General features: G+C 44.7%; 1 non-coding gene across 1 annotated transcript; it reads right to left on the bottom strand.

The window, feature by feature from the left end:
• Positions 1–20,414: 20,414 nt before the first annotated feature.
• TRNAS-AGA (transfer RNA serine (anticodon AGA)) lies at positions 20,415–20,489 on the bottom strand. Its single transcript has one exon. It is a non-coding gene; the product is annotated as a tRNA-Ser (tRNA).
• Between the last annotated feature and the right edge of the window lie 438 nt (positions 20,490–20,927).

Genomic DNA, 20,927 nt, shown 5'->3' with positions numbered 1-20,927 from the left:
TGGTAGAGCATCGCACGCGAAAGCGTAGGTTGTGGGATCGTTCCTCACCTACGGCAAGTTGTTTTTTTCATCCACTTGAATTTTTATTAATTTAGCGTTTCTTTATTTATTTAGTAGGCACAAGCAATTTCCCCTATGCTGTCCTTGGTGTCAGTGTTGGTTCGTGTCTTATGATAAGACTAATAAAAATCGGGCCCCACGGTTAACCGCTATTCTTTTTGTCAATCTAAAAAATGTCATTTCTTCTCCGACAAGTATTACAAACCACTCTTATTCATCATGTCTTGTGTAATTCAGAATTTAATGCATCAGCAGGTGTTTACGACGTTACCATTGCAGATCACAACCCCACGTTTCTCTTCTTACTTCGTAAATACATGTACTCCTTGTGTAATAGACGCGACAGAAGATCTGCATGCATAAATTATGCAGAAGTACGACGATTACTGCAATGCGTAGACCTTAAGAAAGTACTTGATCTGTGTGATGTTCATACTGAATGTGAAGCACTTATTCAATCTATCGGCAATGCCATTACGCAATATACAAGGGAATATGTGCGCCATAATTATGAGCGATCAGTGTGTCCATGGATAGTCAATACTATACTGGAAGCATTAAAACAGAAATACTCTTTTTATCGTAAATAAAAAACGCGATAAATCAAATTCATGTTACAGGGAGAGCTTTAAATACTTTAGAAATACCTCAGTTAGTATGATTAGAAAATCGAAAAAGCAATACTATACTAACCTTATTAAGAATGAGAGCGGTAATACGAAAAAGATATGGGAAATCATAAAGGAAGTTATAGGCAAAAGCAAAATACAAAGCATTGAACCTGATAAACCATCGACACAAGTAGCTAATAAATTTAAATATTATTTTGCTAACATACTAACGAATTTGGCTGAGCAGATTTTATCCTGTAAGCCCGCACATGCCCTACCTAGAATAGTTGACATCGACTTTCACCTAGAAGAAATTACTCATGACGAATTTATATCAACGATAAGTCAAATGCCTCAAAAGAAAGCGGCTGGTGAGGATGGTATACCCACTAGAATTTTGAAAGGCAATATAGACATTCTCTGCAGTCCTAACACTTTTTTGATTAATTAATTCTGCACTTCATCATAATAAAGTAATTATATACATATTTTTGAACATAAAGAAGGCATTTGATACCGTTTCTCACTCTCTTTTATTGGAAAAACTTGGAAGTTATGGCATTACAAAGGACTCCCTGAAATTTTTTTCCCAGCTATTTACCCTCATGGAAACAAATGGTAGTAATGGGTGATTATTATTCTACATACGGCAGAGTAACCAGTGGAGTCCAACAAGGTTCTGTGCTCGGTCCCGTGTTATTCTCGTTGTACAATAATGACTTCCCTAATGCTCTTCAGAAATCAAACGTAGTAATGTATACAGGTGACACAGCTTTATTATTCACAGGAGACACATTATATGCACTGTAAACAGACGTGAGGGCCGAGTTATGAAAAATTTCCTCATGGTTTTTATAAAATAAATGAACTTTAAATAGCAATAAGAGAAAATATGTAGTTTTTCGATCTAGGAGAAACTTTGTTGCAACCTCTAAAATAAATATTACGTTAAATAAAACTCCCAGCCAAGAAGTTCATTCATTCATTCATTCATTCATTCATTCATTCATTCATTCATTCACTCACTCATTCAAATAACTTTATTGAGTGCCCTGCGATTCGGTGGGGCGGGCCTGGATCCTGCCATCGGCCATACCTTGCTGAATACGCCAGTTCTCGTCCGTCCAATCCAAGAAGTTGATTAGCTTAAATATCTGGGCGTCATATTTGACGAGCATATACATTGGGAAGCACATATTCATAATGTATGCAAGAACGTCGCATACAGATTTTACTGCCTCATTAAAGCACAGCAATATTTCCCTCGCGAAGTACTCAAATCCCTTTACTGTGCATTTTGCCATAGCAATTAGTTATTGTTTAAAATCATGGGGCGTCACTTACATGACGTACTTACAACCTTCACAAAAACTACAGAAAAGGTCATTGAAAATAATTAGTGGTTCAAATTACACCAGTGATACATTTATTGATATTTTCCAAACACGTGTGTTATCGGTTAATGCACTATGTAATTATAAGATCTCAATTTCAGGTAATAATATTTTGTTCACTAACTTTCCTATTCCTAGAAACGCCTTCTTTTCCAACTCGTAGTACTACACATGCTTTAAAAGGTGACCTCAACTTACCAAAATGGTACAATGTATACGGCGAAAGGTTAATTGAATTCAGTGGCACAAAAATCGAGAATATATTACCCCTAGAGGTTAAAACCGCACGTAATTTCAAGCAGTGTAGCAAATTATTTTTTCTTGATAACCACAATCTCTAACTTACTTGAATTGATTATATAGGAGTATTTTCTGAATGTTTCTTGTCTGGTATATTATGACGTGTTCCGGAATACTATGCTGTTAAAATCTGCACCTGACCTGTCTCTTATAATTTGACACTGACCGGAAACTAGCCTTCCCTGGCTATCGGTCCAGATATCTATATAACCATGATTATGTGAGGAAAAATCAAGCACTTGATCTTGCAAAAAAGATTTTATTCTTCACACCACTTTCAAGTGCTCTTAAAATTCGCCGAAAATCTATCTTGTATCTCGGTAAGTTCTGAAACTTCTTTTTCTTTTTCTTGCTTTTTTTTGCACAACTATTAAGTGCTGTTTAAATCCGGCGAAAACATATCGCCCACCTAGGCGCTTTCAAGGCCGCACGCGTGTGTGAGATTCGGGAACAACTGTGTTAGGACCATCGAGAAGGGACACTATACTCGCCGATGGCGGATAACTCAACGGATCTCTTAGGCATGTAGTGGCCTCTGGGCTGTAGTTTTCGGCGATATGGTAGCCTCGCCACCTGCGGCATTAACTGACTGAGCTGCGTCGAATGCTCGGTGGCGATAGCCGAAAGTTCAAATCCTTCTATAACTTTTTTTTTATCTGACCAAGGTGCGCTTGAATTTGAACTCCTCTAGTGCACTACATGTGCAGGCTTGGAGTGACGCCTGACATCAGTAAAAGATGCCGAGAGCGGGTGGGGCTATACTAATCCAGGTACAAGCAAATTAGGAAGGCCCACTAATCTTCAACACAGACACACCCTCTCCCGAAGAGGAATTGGCCTCCCTAGTGCAGTATTCGGCCACTCCCTCGCTCATGATTTTTACAATTAACCCATGGCCCTCAGTCCCCAGCAGCTGTGGAGCACTTGACCAAGGCGGCGGTCAGACCTTTACCACAGCAGAGCGTGCTAATAATCACTGAACCCGGACAGACCGCCAATGCAAACTGACCCTGGCAACCTTTAACAGCCCAATTCTGTCGAGTGAGACTAGTTTACCGGAACTCTTTGAGGAGCTATCAAATTGCTTGGGATATCAATGGCCTTAGCGAGATTAGAAGAACTGGAGAAGCTTACACAGTGCTGACTAACGGCCATGTCCTCTGCTATAGAGGTCTCCCAGATTAGAAGCAATATGGGGTAGGATTCCTAATTCATAAGGACATAGCGGGCAACATTGACGTATTCTACAACATTAATGAGCGGGTAGCAGTAGTCGTAATCAAACTTAATAGGAGGTATAGACAAAAGGTAGTACAAGCCTATGCTCCAATAGCCAATCACGATGATCATGAAGTAGATAATTTTTATGAAGGTGTTGAATTAGGGATGAGAAAAGTGCAAATTCAGTATACTTTAGCAATTGGTGACTTCAATGCAGAAGTGGGGAAAATTCAGGCTGTTAAACAAGCAATTGGCAACTACGGTGTCGAGTCTAGGAACGTAGAGAAGAGATGTTGATAGAATCCGCAGAAATGAATAAGGTTCCAATAGTGAACACCTTTTTCAGGAAGCGTAGCAACAGACAGTGGACCTAGAAAAGCGCTAATGGTGAAACAAGAAATGAAGCTGATTTCATACTTTCTGCCGATTCCAGCATAATGCAGGATGTAGAATTGATAGGTGGAGTAAAGTGAAGTGATCATAGGTTAGTGAGGGCTAGGATTCACCTCAATTTGAAGAGGGAACTAGAAAAATTGGGCAAGAAGAAAAAAGTAAACCTAGAAGCAGTAAGGGTAAAAGCAGACAAATTCAGGCTGGCACTTGCAAGCAAATATGTAGCCTTAGAACAGAGGGATGAAGATGACATAAAGGTAATTAAAGAAACCGTAACTTGGCTGGCTTCAGAGGCAGCAATTGAAGTGGGAGGCAAGGCAGCAAGGCAACCAGTAGGCAAGCTCTCCCAAGTAACAAAGGGCCTAAAAAAGAAACGATAAAGAATGAAAGTGTCCAACTCAAGAGACAAGATACAATTCGCGGAACTGTCAAAACTGATTAACAAGGCGAAAATAAGTGATATTCGAAATTAAAACGTGAGAAACACTGAAGAAGCTGTTAAAAATGGACGCAGCCTGAAATCAGTGAGAAGGAAACTTGGCATAAGACAAACCATGATGTATGCACTGAAAGATAAGTAGGGTAATATCATCAGCAATCTCGAAGGTATTGTAAAAGCAGCGGAAGAATTTTATACTGCCCTGTACAGTACCCGGAGGGGCCACGGTACCTCCATTCGAAGCAGTAATGAACACGTTGCAGAAACTCCTTCTATAACTAGCGATGAATTTAGAAGGGCCTTGCAAGACATGAAACTGGGAAGAGCGGCAGGAGAAGATGGAATAACAGTCTATTTGATTAAAGACGGAGGAGACATAATGCTTGGAAACTGGCGGCTCTCTATACGAAGTGTCTATCGACTTGAAGGGTCCCAGAAAACTGGAAGAATGCAAACATTATACTAATTCACAAAAAGGTATAGGCCCATTAGCTTATTCCCATTATTATATAAAATATTCACCTAGATAATTTGCAATAGAATACGGTCAACACTGTACTTTAGCCAACCAAGGGCTCAGGCTGGCTTCAGGAAGAGATACTCTATAATAAATGATATCCATGTCATTAATCAGGTAATAGTGCACTTCGCCGAGTATAATAAGCCTCTCTATATGGCTTTCATAAATTACGAAAAGGCATTTTATTCAGTAGAGATACCAACAGTCACAGAGGTATTACGTAATCAAGGAGTACAGATCGCTTATTTAAATGTCTTGGAAAATATTGTGACACTCTTACGTGCATAGTGGGTTCACGCCTCAACAAACAGTATGCGGGGGCATCGAAGAAGGGTGAACGAAGAAGACGACGTGTGGCTGGCTGGCTGAATCTCGACAGGCGCTCAGCTGATCAAGGCCATCGCATCTAACTCTACCCGGCTTCAAACTAACGCCTTTTGTGGGCGTAACAGAGTGGTGGAGGTGCTGGGTACGAAAGAACGTACCACGTAGTCGCAACATCAAAACTTTGCCGGAGCCGTCGTCTTGACGGTCTCTTGCCAACGACCTTCCCTATGGCTCAGGACGGAGGTGGACAAATGCCAGCTCTAGTTTCACCTTCTGAAACGTCAGCGCCAGTTGGACCTTTGCAGCACTACATGGAACCACGCTCGTTCGCGGGAAAAGTGGGCGAAGACGTCGACGAGTGGCTGACGCACTACGCAAGGGTGAGCCGCTACAACCGTTGGGATTCTGTCACTCAGCTTGAATATGTCGCACTCTTTCTGAGTGAGACAGCGCTGATGTGGTATGAAAAGCACGAAGACTCCATAACAACGTGGGAGCGCTTTGTCGAGGAAATTAAGAAGTGTTTTGGCGACACCCACGCCAAACAGAAACGCGCCGAGAAAACACTTGCTCAAAGAGCTCAAGCTCCTGGAGAAACATGCACTATATACATAGAAGAAATCCTCAAGCTGTGCAAAATCGTAAATTCGCAGATGTCCGAGGAAGGCCGAGTCGGACATCTCCTCAAAGGAATTGCAGAAGATGTATACAGTTTCCTAATAATCCGGGAACACGTTGATTCCGTCTCAGATGTCGCGCGTCATTGCCGAACGTTTGAGACGTTGAAAACACGTCGCATTGTGCCACAATTTGGACGCCTGGCGAATGTGACAACCGTTGCCAGCGTCGATGAGAGCCCGTCCGCCGATCTTTCGTCTACTATACGGCAGATCGTGCGTGAAGAACTGCTGCGGCACCAGGAATTTGCGCGCGACGTCATACGACAACCTAATGCTTATTACCCGCAACACATGGCGCCTGCCGCACCCTGCGCTTCCTGGCAACCGGCGGTATGTGTCACAGACGTCAACCACAGAGGTGCTCCATGGCCACGTGTGGACACATTTAGGCCCGAACACCGACCTGCAGAACACCCTCGCCCCAGCAGGTTCGCACGCAGACCGACCGTTCCTCCTGTGCAGCAGGCTCAGCCGCTTCGGTTGGCTACATGACCCCCCACGGCTGAGCGCTTCGAAGGGCAGTACATCGATCGTCGTTTACCTGTGTGTTATAGCTGTGGCGACTTGCGTCACATTGCCAAGTACTGCAATCGCCGCCAACCACCGAGGTTCGACCGATCGACGATGTCTAGGCGGTACCGCGCTCCTCTGGGCGAAACATATTCGCGCTCGCACACATACTTAGGAAGCTTGCCTCACCAGCACCCGGAGCCGCTGCGGAACCGTTCTCCAGCATCCGATCGCAGCTTGACACCACCACCCGCTCCTCGTGTAAGCCGATCGCCCTCTCCGCGGCGTCGATACCCGTCGCCACCTCCGGAAAACTAGCCAGCGCGGCCGTTGGAGGTGAGGTCGTTGGACAATCTTCGATGTCGACAGAGATACCTCCAACCATTTGTATGTTTAAGAATAAGGTGTTTGTATTAATTGACGGGGTTTCATCCATGGCCTTAGTGGACACGGGAGCAAGCGTTTCAGTGATGAGTCTTGCGTTCAAAAGCCTCCTAGGACGAAAGGTGATGTTTCGCTGAGACCGTGCCGATACGTTTCGCGGAGTGAGTGGGGAGTTGTATCCTGTGGGCGTGTGTAATGTAGACATTACCTTGGGTGGTCAAATATTTAACGCGGAGTTCGCTGTTCTACCTCAGTCTACGCATGACGTAATCCTGGGCCTTGATTTTTTGAAACTGTGTGGTGCCACCACCGACTGCAAAACGGGTGAAATCAGTGTAGGTACGAGCTTTTCTGCTGCGTTTATGGAAGGCCCACCGTGTCGTGAAAGTGTGCTTTGTGTATCGCGGGATACAGTTGTGCCTCCGTTATCCGCAACGTGTGTTTCAGTGGCCTGTTCCCCTACCACCGACGGAACGTTTGACGCTACCGTGGAGCCCGTTCATCTGAGTTGCATCAAGAGAAATGTACTAATACCGTATTGCACGCTGTCAGTTGTTCAGGGACGCACCATCGTATGGGCTGTAAACTGTTCGAGTGAACCTGCAATACTACCGCAGGGTCTGAAACTTGCCGCCTACCATGAAGATCAAGTGCTGTCGCTCGCCATTCGTTCAGAGGCCCTTCATTCTGCGGATGAGCGCCATTTCGTTAATGTCTGCCCTGCGGCGCACTCCTCATTTCTGACTATGGTTAACAAGTCACTCAGCACTAAGCAGCGTCACGAACTGGCGAATATTCTGCTAAAATATGCCCGACTGTTTGACTTCTTCCAGCAAGAGGGACCACCATTGTTTCCTCCTTCTCGTATACACCATCGCATAGATACGGGATCTGCCCAACCGTTGCGACAGAAACCATACAGAGTCTCACCATCGGAACGCAAGGTGATCAATGACCAAGTCCACGAAATGCTAAATAAGAATGTAATCCAAGAATCCTGTAGTCCGTGGGCAGCGCCAGTGATTCTGGTTAGAAAGAAAGATGGTACATGGCGATTTTATGTTGACTACCGCCGCCTCAACACCATCACTAAAAAAGACGTATATCCTCTTCCGCGTATTGATGATGTTATCGACTGCCTCTCATCAGCGTCTTACTTTTCGTCTGTTGACGTGAGGTCGGGGTACTGGCAGATTCCTATGCAGAAGGCAGACAAGGAGAAAACGGCATTTGTAACACCAGATGGACTTTTTGAATTTAATCTGATGCGGTTTGGGCTCTGTAATGCGCCTGCAACTTTCGAGCGCTTCATGGACAACATCCTGCGTGGTTTGAAGTGGGAAGTGTGCATGTGCTATCTAGATGATGTGATTTTCTAGCGCACGTTCAGTGAGCACAACGCACGTCTCGATCTTGTGCTAGACTGCTTGGACAAAGCGGGTTTGGTGCTCAACTCGAAGAAGTGTCACTTTGGAGAGCGCCAAACACTCGTTCTGGGACACCTAGTGGATAAGGACGGTATACGACCTGATCCAGCGAAGGCTGCTACGGTGGAAGCCTTCAAGCAACCTCGCCATGTAAAAGAGCTACGCAGTTTCCTAGGGCTTTGCTCGTACTTCCGCCGGTTTATTCGTGGATTTGCCAACATCGCGTATCCGCTGACATGCCTCCTCCAGAAGGGCGTTCCCTTTGAATGGACTCCTGAATGTGAAGCTAGCTTTCGTGAGCTGAAGCCTCGTCTGACGTCTCATCCCATTCTCCGACACTTCGACCATGCGGCTCCCACAGAAGTTCATACGGACGCTAGCGGTATTGGCATTGGCGCTGTCCTTATTCAACGCGTCAACACCAAAGAACACGTCGTCGCCTATGCGAGTCGTTCTTTAAGTAAGTCCGAGCATAACTACACTGTTAAAGAGCAAGAATGTCTTGCAGTTATTTTCGCAGTACAGCGCTTCCGGTCGCACCTGTACGGGCGCCCCTACACTGTGGTGACAGACCATCATTCTCTCTGCTGGCTGGTTAATCTCCGTGATCCGTCGGGCCGGCTTGCGCGTTGGACACTCCGTTTACAGGAATATAACTTTACCGTTTCTCATAGAAGCGGCCGCCGACACGCCGACGCTGACTGCCTCTCGCGCATGCCGCTTCCAACGACAGACTGCGACGCGGACAACTTCGACTGCTATATCGCATCACTGGAGCCGGCATTTCCTGATATAAATACCTTCAAGGTCTAGCAACAAGAAGACAGAACTATAGAACCACTGCTCATTACTGCAGGGCAATTAGCACCATCCACTCGTTTCTGCGTTCGTGATGGGGTTCTTTACAAAAAGAACTATTCTACTACAGGCCCACGATATCTTCTGGTGGTCCCGGAGAGTCTCCGTGTCTCCGTCTTGCGCGCTATGCATGACGATCCAACATCTGGTCATTTGGGTTCTGCGCGAACTCTCTACCGCCTTCAAGAAAGGTTCTACTGGCCTAAAATGCGCCAGACGACCGCCCAGTATGTGTTCAGCTGCAGCGAGTGTCAACGTTATAAGCGTCCAACGAGTGCTCTTCCTGGTCAACTCCATCCAGTGCCACCCCCAGCACTCCCTTTGAGCAAGTTGGCATCGACCTCCTCGGTCCTTTCCCGCGTTCATCCGATGGGAATCGCTGGATTATCGTGTGTGCCGATCACTTGACACACTACTGTGAGACAGCTGCCATATCATCGGCAACTGCAACCGAAGTGTGTATTTTTCTGCTGCGTTTTGTCGTTCTCCGACATGGACCTCCCAGAGTCATCGTCAGCGATCGTGGGCGGCAGTTCACTGCTGACGTGGTCGAAGAGATGCTTCGTCTATGTGCTTCAAGGTTTCGACATTCCATCCCGTATCATCCCCAAACAAATGGCCTTACGGAACGCACGAACAGAACTCCTACTAACATGCTGTCCATGTATGTCGTGTCAGATCATAAGAACTGGGACAGCGTGCTACCTTTCATTGCGTACGCATTTAGCACCTCAAAGCATGAAGTTACGGGCAACAGTCCCTTCTTTCTTCTTTACGCTCGTCCGCCTCGTTATGCACTAGACACTATCTTCCCGTTTTCGAGCCACGATAATCTTTGTATATCAGAGACAGTCTGTCTTGCTGAAGAAGCCCGACGACTTGCTTCTTTACGCACTCTTGTTTCACAAGACAGCTCGAAGGCACGCTGCGACCGCCGACGCCGACACGTGATATATGACCCTGGTGATTTAGTGTTGCTCTGGAAACCAACCAGGAAACGTGGATTGTGTGAAAAACTGCTGGCCCACTATGTTGGACCCTATGTTATTACGGAGCGTATCAGCGAATTAACCTACCGCATAGCACGTCTCACATCAAATGGCCGACGGTCAGCAAAGACTGAACTTTCGCATGTCGCCCGTTTAAAGCCCTTTATTTCTCGACAGCCTGTTTGACTTGCCCGGCGGGCTTCGTCTGCGCGGAGGGAAATGTGACGCTCTTACGTGCATAGTGGATTGGGGTGAACGAAGAAGACGACGTGTGGCTGGCTGGCTGAATCTCGACAGGCGCTCAGCTGATCAAGGCCATCGCATCTAACTCTACCCGTCTTCAAAGTAACGCCTTTTGTGGGCGTAACAATATCGACAGAGATTCCACAGCTACCTTAATTCTCCACAAGAAAACTACTAAAATGCCTATAAAAAAAGGGGTCAGACAAGGAGACACAATCTCTCTATTGCTATTCACAGCGTGCTTGGAAGAAGTATTCTAGCTATTAAACTTGGAAAGCTTAGGAGTAAGGATCGACTGCGAATATCTCTGTCACCTTCGGTTTGCCGATTACATTGTTGTCTTCAGCAACACTACAGACGAGAGACAAGGAATGTTTGAGGACGTTAACAGAGAGGGTGTAAGAGTAGGGTTGAAGGTTAATATACAGAAGACAAAGATAATGATAAATAGCCGGGAAAGGGAACAAGAGTTAAGGATCGCCAGTCAGCCTCTATAGTCTGTGAAGGAGTACATTTACCTAGGTCAATTAAGCACAGGGAACCCTGATCATAAAGAGGAAATTCATAGAAGAATAAAGATGGGTTGGATCGCATACGGCATTATCATTTAAAAGGAAGGTGTACAATCAGTGCATTTTACCGTGGTGACATATGGGGCAGAGACTTGGAGACTGCGAAAGAAGCTTGAGAGTAGGTTAAGGACAGCGGAAAGAGCGATGGCATAACGGTAAGAGACAGAAAGAGATCGGTTTGCACCAGAGAGCAAACGGGTACAGCCGATATTCTAATTACCATTAGGATAAATGGAGCTGGGGCCAGGTCATGTAGTGCGCAGGTTAGATAACCGTTGTACCACTAGGGTTACAGAATGGGTACCAAGAGAAGGCATGTGCAGTCGAGGACGGGAGAAGACTAGGTGGGACGATGAAATTAGGAAATTCGCGGGCGGTAGTTGGAATTGGTTGGCGCAGGACATGGGTAATTGGAGATCGCAGGGAGAGGCCTTCGTCCTGCAGTGGACATAGGAGATGATAATGATGATGATGATGGTGATGATGATTCAAGACCAGCCACGCATGAATGTTAGAATGGAAGAGTAACTGAACATCGCGGTTCTCTTCGGCTCTGGTCAATGCCTGTCTAACTGCCCTGAAGGGCAGCTCACCTGTCACGTATCGGAACGACGTAACAAGCGCTGGGACGGCCCACGTGAGCCCGTGTGAAAGACGGCATGGCCACTGTGCACAATTTTCGCGGTGCAGAGCAGCTGCTCCTGACGTTACACCTGTGTTCTCTCATACAAAGTAATGTTGCCTAAGGTAAAATTATTAGACAGGAACAAATGAAGCAATGCAATCTTACGCACGTTGGACGGCGCTGCCGATACTTTACGTTCAATTCAGTCAAAGTAGCAGCAGCCGCAAGCGCTATTTTGGGGGCGCTTTCGCTCCAGGGCGTGCAGTTTGCCTGAGAGATTGAACGGTGTGCTTAACCTCTCATGCTCGTTGAAGTTAAAATAAAAAAAAGCGCTATGTGCTGAAGAAAACGCAATTACTTACCTATGTACAGAAGTTGGGCTGCGGTGGGTTAATCAATCAATCAGTCAATCAATCAATCAATCAATCAATTTTATTTACCAGAAACAAAGGGAACTGGAGGGACATCTGGGCAAGAAGCTGTCGCAGCAGCTTGGCGGAGGCCCAGGGTCCCTTACACCTCAGTAGCACTCACATGATATGTACACTGAAGTCTTTATACACAACAAACATTACACATCGTACGTATGCATAAAAATGACATTTTACACTTGAATGCAATATACTAAAGTGTCACTATAAAGAAAGAAAATAGTCACGCAAACTATTTTTATTTAGCGTAGCAGTGTGCTTATATATGTTTAGTACAGTCGGTATATTATGTCTTAAGGACTGTAGGCTGTAATTGTTTCGAAACCATGGTACCTTCCACACCTCAGGGTTTCGTGTAGTATGTTTTGTGTGAGTGCAGAGTTCTAGATGAGCAAGGGATGTAAAATAATTCTTAACATATTCGGATGAGAAGTATATCGTTTCTAGTAGTCTGTGTTCGTATAATTTATCTACGCGGTTTAGTCTGTATTTGAGAAATATATTATATGTTGGTGAAAGCCGATTAACGTTCTCTATATACCGAACGATTTTCTTTTGAAGTATTAGCAGCTTTTGCAAGTTAGATTTAGATGTTGTAGCCCAGACAAAGTAAGAGTAATTTATATACGATAAGAAGTGACCATAGTATATTTGAAGTTTTGCTCTCGTAGGTAGAAATGTGCGGCAACGTGCCATAGCACCGGTAACCGCAGAGAGTTTGCCGCAGAGATGTTTGATATGGGCATCCCAAAGTAAATTAGAAGGAAAGTATACTCCAAGAATTTTAAATTCTTCAACCAGTTCAATGCGTTGGCTCTGAAAATAAATAGCATGATTAATGTTTAGTGTTTATTTTTTGCGCGAAATATTTGAACTTTCGTTTTCATTGAATTTACTTTAAGCTTATTTGTCTGTGTCCCATCAGACAAACTTACCATAATTTTATTACATTTTTGTGCAATGCAATGCATGTGCAATCATCCGCGTACATAATGAATTTAACCTCACTGTTTATAGTTACGATATCATTTATAAAAACGTTAAACAAAAGTGCCCAAGAATACTTCCTTGAGGCACACTACATACAATACTCAAGAGGGACGAGTTATGTTTATTAATGGAAACGTACTGACGTCGATGTTTCAGATATGATTTCAGTAATTCTAGCGGTTTCTACCGAATTCCATACAAACAAAGCTTCCGAATAAGGATCTCGTGATTGAGGCTGTCAAAAGCTTTACTAAAGTCTACAAAAATGCCGACTGCGTAGTAGTTATTTTCAAAGCTCTGCAAAACGTATTCTTTCAGCGTAAGAAGAGCCATTTCTGTGGATCTGTTTTTCCGAAATCCATATTGTGAATCAGTAAGCACACTCTTTTTATTGAAAAATTCCGTCATTCCAGCAAAAATAAGCTTTTCCATTCCTTTTGAAAAAGTTGGGAGCACCGATATCGGTCGATAGTTAGAGCAGTATTTCGATCACCACCTTTATAAATAACCGAAACTTTGGCGTGTTTCATTGCATCTGTAAAAACTGCAGTCTCTAAAATTAAGTTGTAAATGTGCACAAGAGGAAGTACAATGAATTGCAAAACATGTTTTATAGGTTTAGTCTGCAAATTATTTATATCTAAAGCTTTACTGTTTTTCAGCCCCAAGTACACACTGTATACTTCATATTCATCAGTAGGCGCAAAGAATGCGCTTTCGCGAACAGCATCGCTATGACAAGCCACCCCTATGCTAATATTGCTTTCATCAGTATCGCTTTGTGCAGTTCCGAAGTCGGGCTTGAAGTAATCGGAAAGCACTCTGCCTGTTATCTCACGGAGCCCAGCTTCATCGATGTCAGGTGCGTATCGTCCTTGCGGCGACCTAGAGCAAGAGTAATCGTTTACCACGCACTCTCTGGGCGTTGTCTAGATACAATTGCAAATAAGTCCTCATAGTACGCCGCCTTTGCCTTTCTAAGTTCAGCATTTAGCCTGTTTCTAAATTTTTTGAATGTTTGTAATGATAATTCACAGCGTGTGCGCAGAAGGAATGATAGAGATTATTTTTTGTTTTGATCCTTTTTGCAAGCTCATGAGTAACCCAAGGCTTTCTAACGTTTTTGGAATATTTAGCTGTCCTCCTTGGAAAATTGCTGGCTTACATATGCGTGAAAGTTAGAATAAATTCGTTATATACCTCATTTGCATCTGTTTTGTTCAAAACATGTAACCAATCGTGATTCATAACGTCATTCTTGAACTGCTCTAAACCTGCTTGTTTTATACGCTGATAAGTGAATTGTTGACAGGCATCAGCTGTGTTCTTAGAGTCATCGGTGTAGATTAAAAATATAGGGCAGTGGCCGCTTTTGTCAGACACCAACGTGCCTGTGTTGCATACAGTAGTAGAAATATCAACGATGAGTAAATCAAGTAAAGAAGATGTATGACTTGTAATGCGTGTTGGTGTGGTGATTGTATTTACAAAACCTGCAGAGTGGAGGCACGTCTTCAGTTGGAAGGATGAGTTGCTCTGTTTAAGTACATGTATATTAAGATCGCCGCCACACACAAGCTTCAAATTGTTCATGCTTACATAATCTAGGAATGGTTCAAAAAAATCTAGAAAAGTGACAACATTGCCGCACGGTGGGCGATACACCAGTGAAATTATCCTGTTTTTACTCTTTACAGTGAGTATTTCGTAGTCATCTGTTACTGTGGTATAGTCTGGTACTAATTCATATTTTGCATAGCTTTCAAGAAAAAGCGCAACACCCCCGCCTTTTTTGCTGGGCCGATTAATAAAAAAGCGGTGATAACCTTGTAAAGTCGGCATAGCACAGTTACTGTAGTACCATGTTTCCGATATCATGATCACATTAAACTTAAAAGTAAATTTCGCCAAGAAATGGATGATATCGTCACTCTTGTTACATGCTGAGCGCGCATTAAGATGCAAAACAGCCGTGGCCGATGCATCCTGCTTAGCGATGAGATGCGGGAGAGCCAGCTCTTGATAAGCCATCTTGACGATGGTGAGCAGCCAAAGTTGCGGGGTGCACAAATTCGCGCTGCTCCCTCACTTTACATCTGCGCCTGCCCCGACGTTATCTCCTCGACGTCACTCTCGTTTCTCGCCTTCCTTCCTAAAGGCATTCTGAATTCTGCTGCGCAACTCATCAAAAGTGCCAGGCTCGATTATCATTCGAAGACCAGTAGCTGGGTCAGCCAACGAATTCAACGGGTAAACATCCCGCTTATTGTCATTCAGTCTTTTCACTAAAACGTGCATCATGATACCCAAAAAGAAAATAACTTTTGCACCATAAAGCGCGAGATGCGAACCATATTACAACCATAGCGAAATACATTCAACAAGAGTGGACACTGCCATAAAGTCCAGCGGCCGAATTGATTGTAGTGCACTAAGCGGATGGCTTTGTCACCTTCCGGTTTCCGTTCCGGGCGCGCGCGTTTTGAATGGTAGCTGGCACGCGCTACGCCGGTTGCGTTACTCGCCGCCTTTCTTTTTGTGCTTCTGCTGTTCAATCGCCCGCGGTCTCAGTGCGGAATCCTTTAATTAAAATGATTGCGAACGATCTTTGCAAGCCTCCATTGGATCTGTGCCACATGCAATTTCATAAAGCGAACGCAAAACGTCTTGTAAATGAGGAAATGTTAATTTTGCTGCATATGAATGCTCGTTGCGGGCTTTTTGTGCTTTCATCCAAGGTTGTGGCACCAGCTGAGCAGCAGTAGTTCCCGTACGAAGTCGCACCGCATGGCGTCAGCTGAAAAAGTAAATTACCAGCATGTGTCATTTTGCTATTTAGCCCTTATAGGAATACTGCGTGTAGAAAGGAAACGCGCGAAAGTGGTGAATGGGCGACATTATAAACAAAATAAATTCGCTTTTACATACATGGCGTCGAAAATACCCGACTGATGCCAAGCCGCGCTGTAAGTCATCAAGAAAACATCCGATTGCCAGGCATTCTGCCATTCCCAGGCGTTTCGTGCACTTTAAGAGCACAAATGCACGGGTGACTGCGCGTTTCCAAAACAACTTGGCCTCAGCCGACGCCATAGTACGCCACATACACAGAGGTGGCCACAACGCAGGTTCTCAGCCAGACCATGCTAGACGTTCGCAGAATGCCTTTTACTTGCACTCAAGACAAATGCATGGGTGCAAAGCCGGTTTTCAGTCGTTCAGAAGACTGAATTTTCAACTACTTGGTTTTTGAGCACTTCGGCGTTATCTCTTGCGCATTATGCCGGCGCATGCAATACACTCCAGTGTTATCACTCTAGGCAATCGCTCGTCGCCTCTTCGACAAGCGTGAGTACTGAAAGAAGGTATATTTTGCGGGGCCATAGAAAGGGGTCACAAACTTCTCTCACTAAGATGCAGTACACGCCAAACTAACTGTCACCACGGCCAGCTTGCTTTCTTGCTAGCTGCGTCACAACCCCAGGCGCGGCGGGCATGCCTCAGAAGTATCCCTAAGAGTAACGATATTAATTACAATAATTCTGGGGGTCAGAATATGCGGGACGAACTTGTCCGAGTAAGATTCAGTACACGTGAAACTAACAGCTGCACACGGCCGAGCTGCTTTGCGCTAACTGGGTCACAACTCCGGGCGCCGCCACTGTGCATGAAAAACACCCCAAATAGTAACGAAAATACCTATAATATTGTTGTGGGTCATAGAATGCGCCGAAACTTGTCCCTGTAAAATTCAGTACACTCGTAACTGCGTCACATGGCCGAGGTGCATTTCGCTAATTGCGTCACAAAGCCGGGTGCTGCGAGAGTGCAAAAAGAACTACTGAAAATGTTATAGTAATGTTGGGCCTCATAGAAAGCGTCGCAAACATCTCCAAGTACGAGTCATTACCTCAAATTACCTACACCAGGACGGGGGAGCTGTTCTTCGCTAACGGCGTCACAAGTCTCGGTTCCGTGCCATTAAACCCAAAAGGGTTTGAAATGCGTCGCAGACTTTCAAACAAAATTTCTTACCTTGCCATAGTCCAATAGTGCAGTGGTGCCGTGTCGAAGTGCAGAAGGAACGTAAGAATACGCCGGAAGCCCAACAAACACGCTACATCCAAAAGAGACCGGTCGCCGAGCAGGCGAACTTCACATGCGCAACCGGCCTCGCTGACTTCGGTGGCCTGTCTGTTTAGGGGGAAAGAATAAAAAAATAAATAAAACGCATTCTGTTAGTTCATTTCACATTCTTCTTTTTCGATGCTCGCGTAACTTAACGGATCAGATTAACACTAGCCGTGCCGTGTTTCCTGTTGCCACTTCTCCCCGTGCGTCCCCTCTTGTTGAATTTCTTTCTCTATGGTACAACCGTAACCCAGTAACTGATTCGAAAACCACCGCTCACAGCATCACTACCGTATTTAGTTATTAAAAGCTTTCCAATACAAAATAACTGCACTCAAAAATTCCTAATTAATCACAATTTTTCTCATACGAAACCTCCTAAATTTTTAAATGACAACCTAATTTGTAGAGTAATCAACACATATTACGACCTACAAAAATGCCGCTACAGAACTAACGGTTCACTATGCGCACTAGTGCAAATGTCTCCTCAAAACAGAGTTAAGCATGCGCGCGCACCCACCCGAACACTAACTTGACGTTTATAGCGGTGCCTAAGATGTAGAATTATTACTGATTTCTTTATTTTCGGAATAAAATCACATTTTTGAAATAGTTTGCAAAGCCTTTGCAGGTGACGCGGTGAGACGTAAGATATAATGTTAGCCTGTTACCTTTGTACTTCTTTCCATTTACCCTTCTTTTATTTCACTGAACATACGAGAGCTTCAGGTTTCGGAGTCTACAGTTCGACGAGGCTTCATAACTAGGATTTTATACATTATAAAATTATGGGTTTTACCTGCCAAAACCACTTTCTGATTATGAGGCACGCCGTAGTGGAGGACTCCCCAAATTTCGACCATCTGGGGTTCTTTAACATGCACCTAAAGCTAAGTACACGAGTGTTTTCGCATTTCGCCCCCCATCGAAATGTGGCCGCCGTGGCCGTGATTCGATCCCGCGACCTCGTGCTCAGCAGCCCAACACCACAGCCACCGAGCAACCACAGCGGGTAACAAGGATTTTATCGCATGTTTCTTGTAAGGCGAGAGTCGGGAGCAGCCGCTGAGAGAGCGATGAGCTGTCATACTGTTGCGGCTGTTGCTGGATGCGAAGCTCTTGCAAGTCAATGGGTAAAGCGGCTGACCGCTGCCATTTCAAAGCGCGTTTGCTGTTTGATCTTTAGTGCCGCGGCCTTTGGATAAAAAAGAAAGGTTTGCCTTCCACACAGAGGGTGCGGTGCAGGAAATTGGAAAACCTCTCAGGTGTATGTTTACAGCCTGTGCGCGCTTGCATCCCACGGTTCCCACAGCGCGTCCGATGCTCAAAGCCGAGTGTTCTAGGATGCGGTTGAGGGGGACGAGCGCCTGGGGCAGCGCATGCTTTCCGATGAAGCGCGCGACGACGAACTACTGTGGCGGCGCTGCGATCGAACTGGACTGGTCATCAAACAGGTGGCGATGGGAAACTGCTTGCGATCTTTCTCGGAAGGGTCATTCGTACTACTTGGTGCGCTGGTGGACGCATTCAGACTGCTCAGACGTTGTTTATATTCGCCTATGACATGTATTTATGCCGTAGGAATAGATGCCTTTCTTTGCCTTTCTTATTTCTTTTTTTTAATGCCGCTCGGTGATTGCGCGTGCATTGCAGCCGCAGTTTCGGCTTTCATTCTACTATGTTATTGTACGGATATCTTTGAATAACACATATTTTTCGTGTTCTTCAAGCAGCATGTATCTCTCGTGTGTATTTTCGCGCATATAGTTTTCCTTCAGTAAGTCTTACGAAACGCTGACGGAAAAACATGCGTAACCTTCCTGCTTGCCGCTTCGAACAATTAAACCATATCAGCCCCATTCGGCGCCCTGCCTGCACTCAAATTTAGGGGAAGTATTCTTGTGAAAAAAGAAAAAGAAATTGAGGTGCAACATTGCATTCATGTTTCCGTCTTCCTCGCGTAACAGAATGCGGAGTAATTGGCATGGTTTCTTTTATTGCGGTAGGACCTCGGGCACCAAAAAACAGTTTTCGGCAGCTATTATATGTGGCAATCTCTGGCCCGTAAGCAGCGAGAAAATTTTTTGTCCAGTCCATGCTTAAGAAAAAGAAATAAAAAGAAAAAAGGAAGCGTCGCGGTAGCCTAATCAGTGGGTATATAGTGAATGTGGGGTTGCGCTGCCAAACTCGATCTCGCGGGTTCAAACCAGGTCCCGGAATTTGAAGGCAACGAAATGGAAAAACACTCGTGTACTTCTGTTTAGGAGCGCGTTAAAGAACCCCAGTTTGTGATAACTGAACACGGTGGCTCATAATCACATCGCCAGACCTAAAACGCCCGAATTCGTTTAATTAGAAACAAAGAAGGTAGCTGCGTCCTTCGGCATTTTTTTAGGGGTGTAAACGAAATAAATTACTCTCGAGACAGATTTCAGAGATTAACATTTACGCGCTTATCTCATACTTCATAGCTAAGTGTAATTCGATTCCAAAATATACGTCCGCTCAATTAAACAACTTCTGTATTAAATACAGTCGCTTTCACTTATCCGGTGCACTATCATTAGCACAATAATTAGGCAATTAAAGGAACGGCATGGCTCACACACACGTAGATATATTTGTAGATCTGCTGTGTTCGTTGAAGACGATAAGTGTTGTACCACACCGGGCACCCAGTTTTAATGGGTAGCAGATATGGTGAGACTGTCAAAAAATGTTTGCCACTGAGATTACACTTGCAAAGACTTCCCGGTCTCGCCGATTCAATTTGAGAACATAGGCAATATTTTTTCCTTAACACTGTTGTTCATATTAACGCCCAACAATTGCCTTGATTCTTTTTCTCGTAAAGTCGAGTATTTCTTCAGGGGCTGGTGCAGTTTTTAAAAGAAAAACGCTTATTCAGGTCGAGAGTCTTCCCTTTTTCAATGAGCGCTCTTATATTTTATAATTTGTCTTAGATGTATGTCATGGATATATATGTCTATGTACCTTTAGATTTCTCTAAAACTGCATTGGTCATCGGCATCTCTTCACGCAAGGCAGTTAATAAATTTGGTTTATTTCACTATAATATTGTTTTATTTGTTCATTGTCCCTGACCAATATTCTACCAACAAGAAGAGCACGTAAAATGGCCCGATATCAATAAAAGTTTCTTACGTAATGGTTCTTCGGAAAGTCGCAAAGTGGAGAGAACTAATTATTAAAGGGAAAATGAGACATCCCCCGTTCATAGCTATTGGTACAAAGAAAACCCATATGGGTTCCCCGAAAGAAAAGCCTCGCAGGTGAAGAGAAATTCGTTCTGGTCCGGGACTCGAACCCGGGACCACCGCCTTTCTGGGGCAGCCGCTCTACCATCTGAGCTAACCAGGCGGCTAGCAGGCGGCAGGGCGCAGTCTAATTTGTCAACAACTCGAAGCAAAGGCAAGAGTTTAACTTAATAGTTCTGAGGAAATCCGCAAGGTCTTGTTGACAAGTTCGACTTTGTCCTGCTACCTGCTAGACGCCTGGTTAGCTCAGATGGTAGAGCGGCTGCCCCGGAAAGACGGTGGTCCCGGGTTCGAGTCCGGGACCAGGACGAATTTCTCTTCAACTGCATGCCTTTTCTTTCGAGGAACCCGCATGGGTTTCCTTTGTACCAATTTCTCTGAATGGGTGGATGTCTGATTTTCCCTTTATTTACAATTTGCTTACGTAACTTCATTTTGCAGATAGGCGGCTTCTATGGCAAAAATTACGTGTTGCTTTTAAAAAACAAGGCTAAATATAGCTGTTCACCTGGCTAAAACTACAATTGTTCCGGCCAGCAAG

The sequence above is a fragment of the Dermacentor andersoni genome, chromosome 1 (assembly GCF_023375885.2).
Source record: "Dermacentor andersoni chromosome 1, qqDerAnde1_hic_scaffold, whole genome shotgun sequence".
Taxonomy (NCBI): Eukaryota; Metazoa; Arthropoda; class Arachnida; order Ixodida; family Ixodidae; genus Dermacentor; species Dermacentor andersoni.
This window is presented reverse-complemented; position numbering and strand designations above follow the sequence as displayed.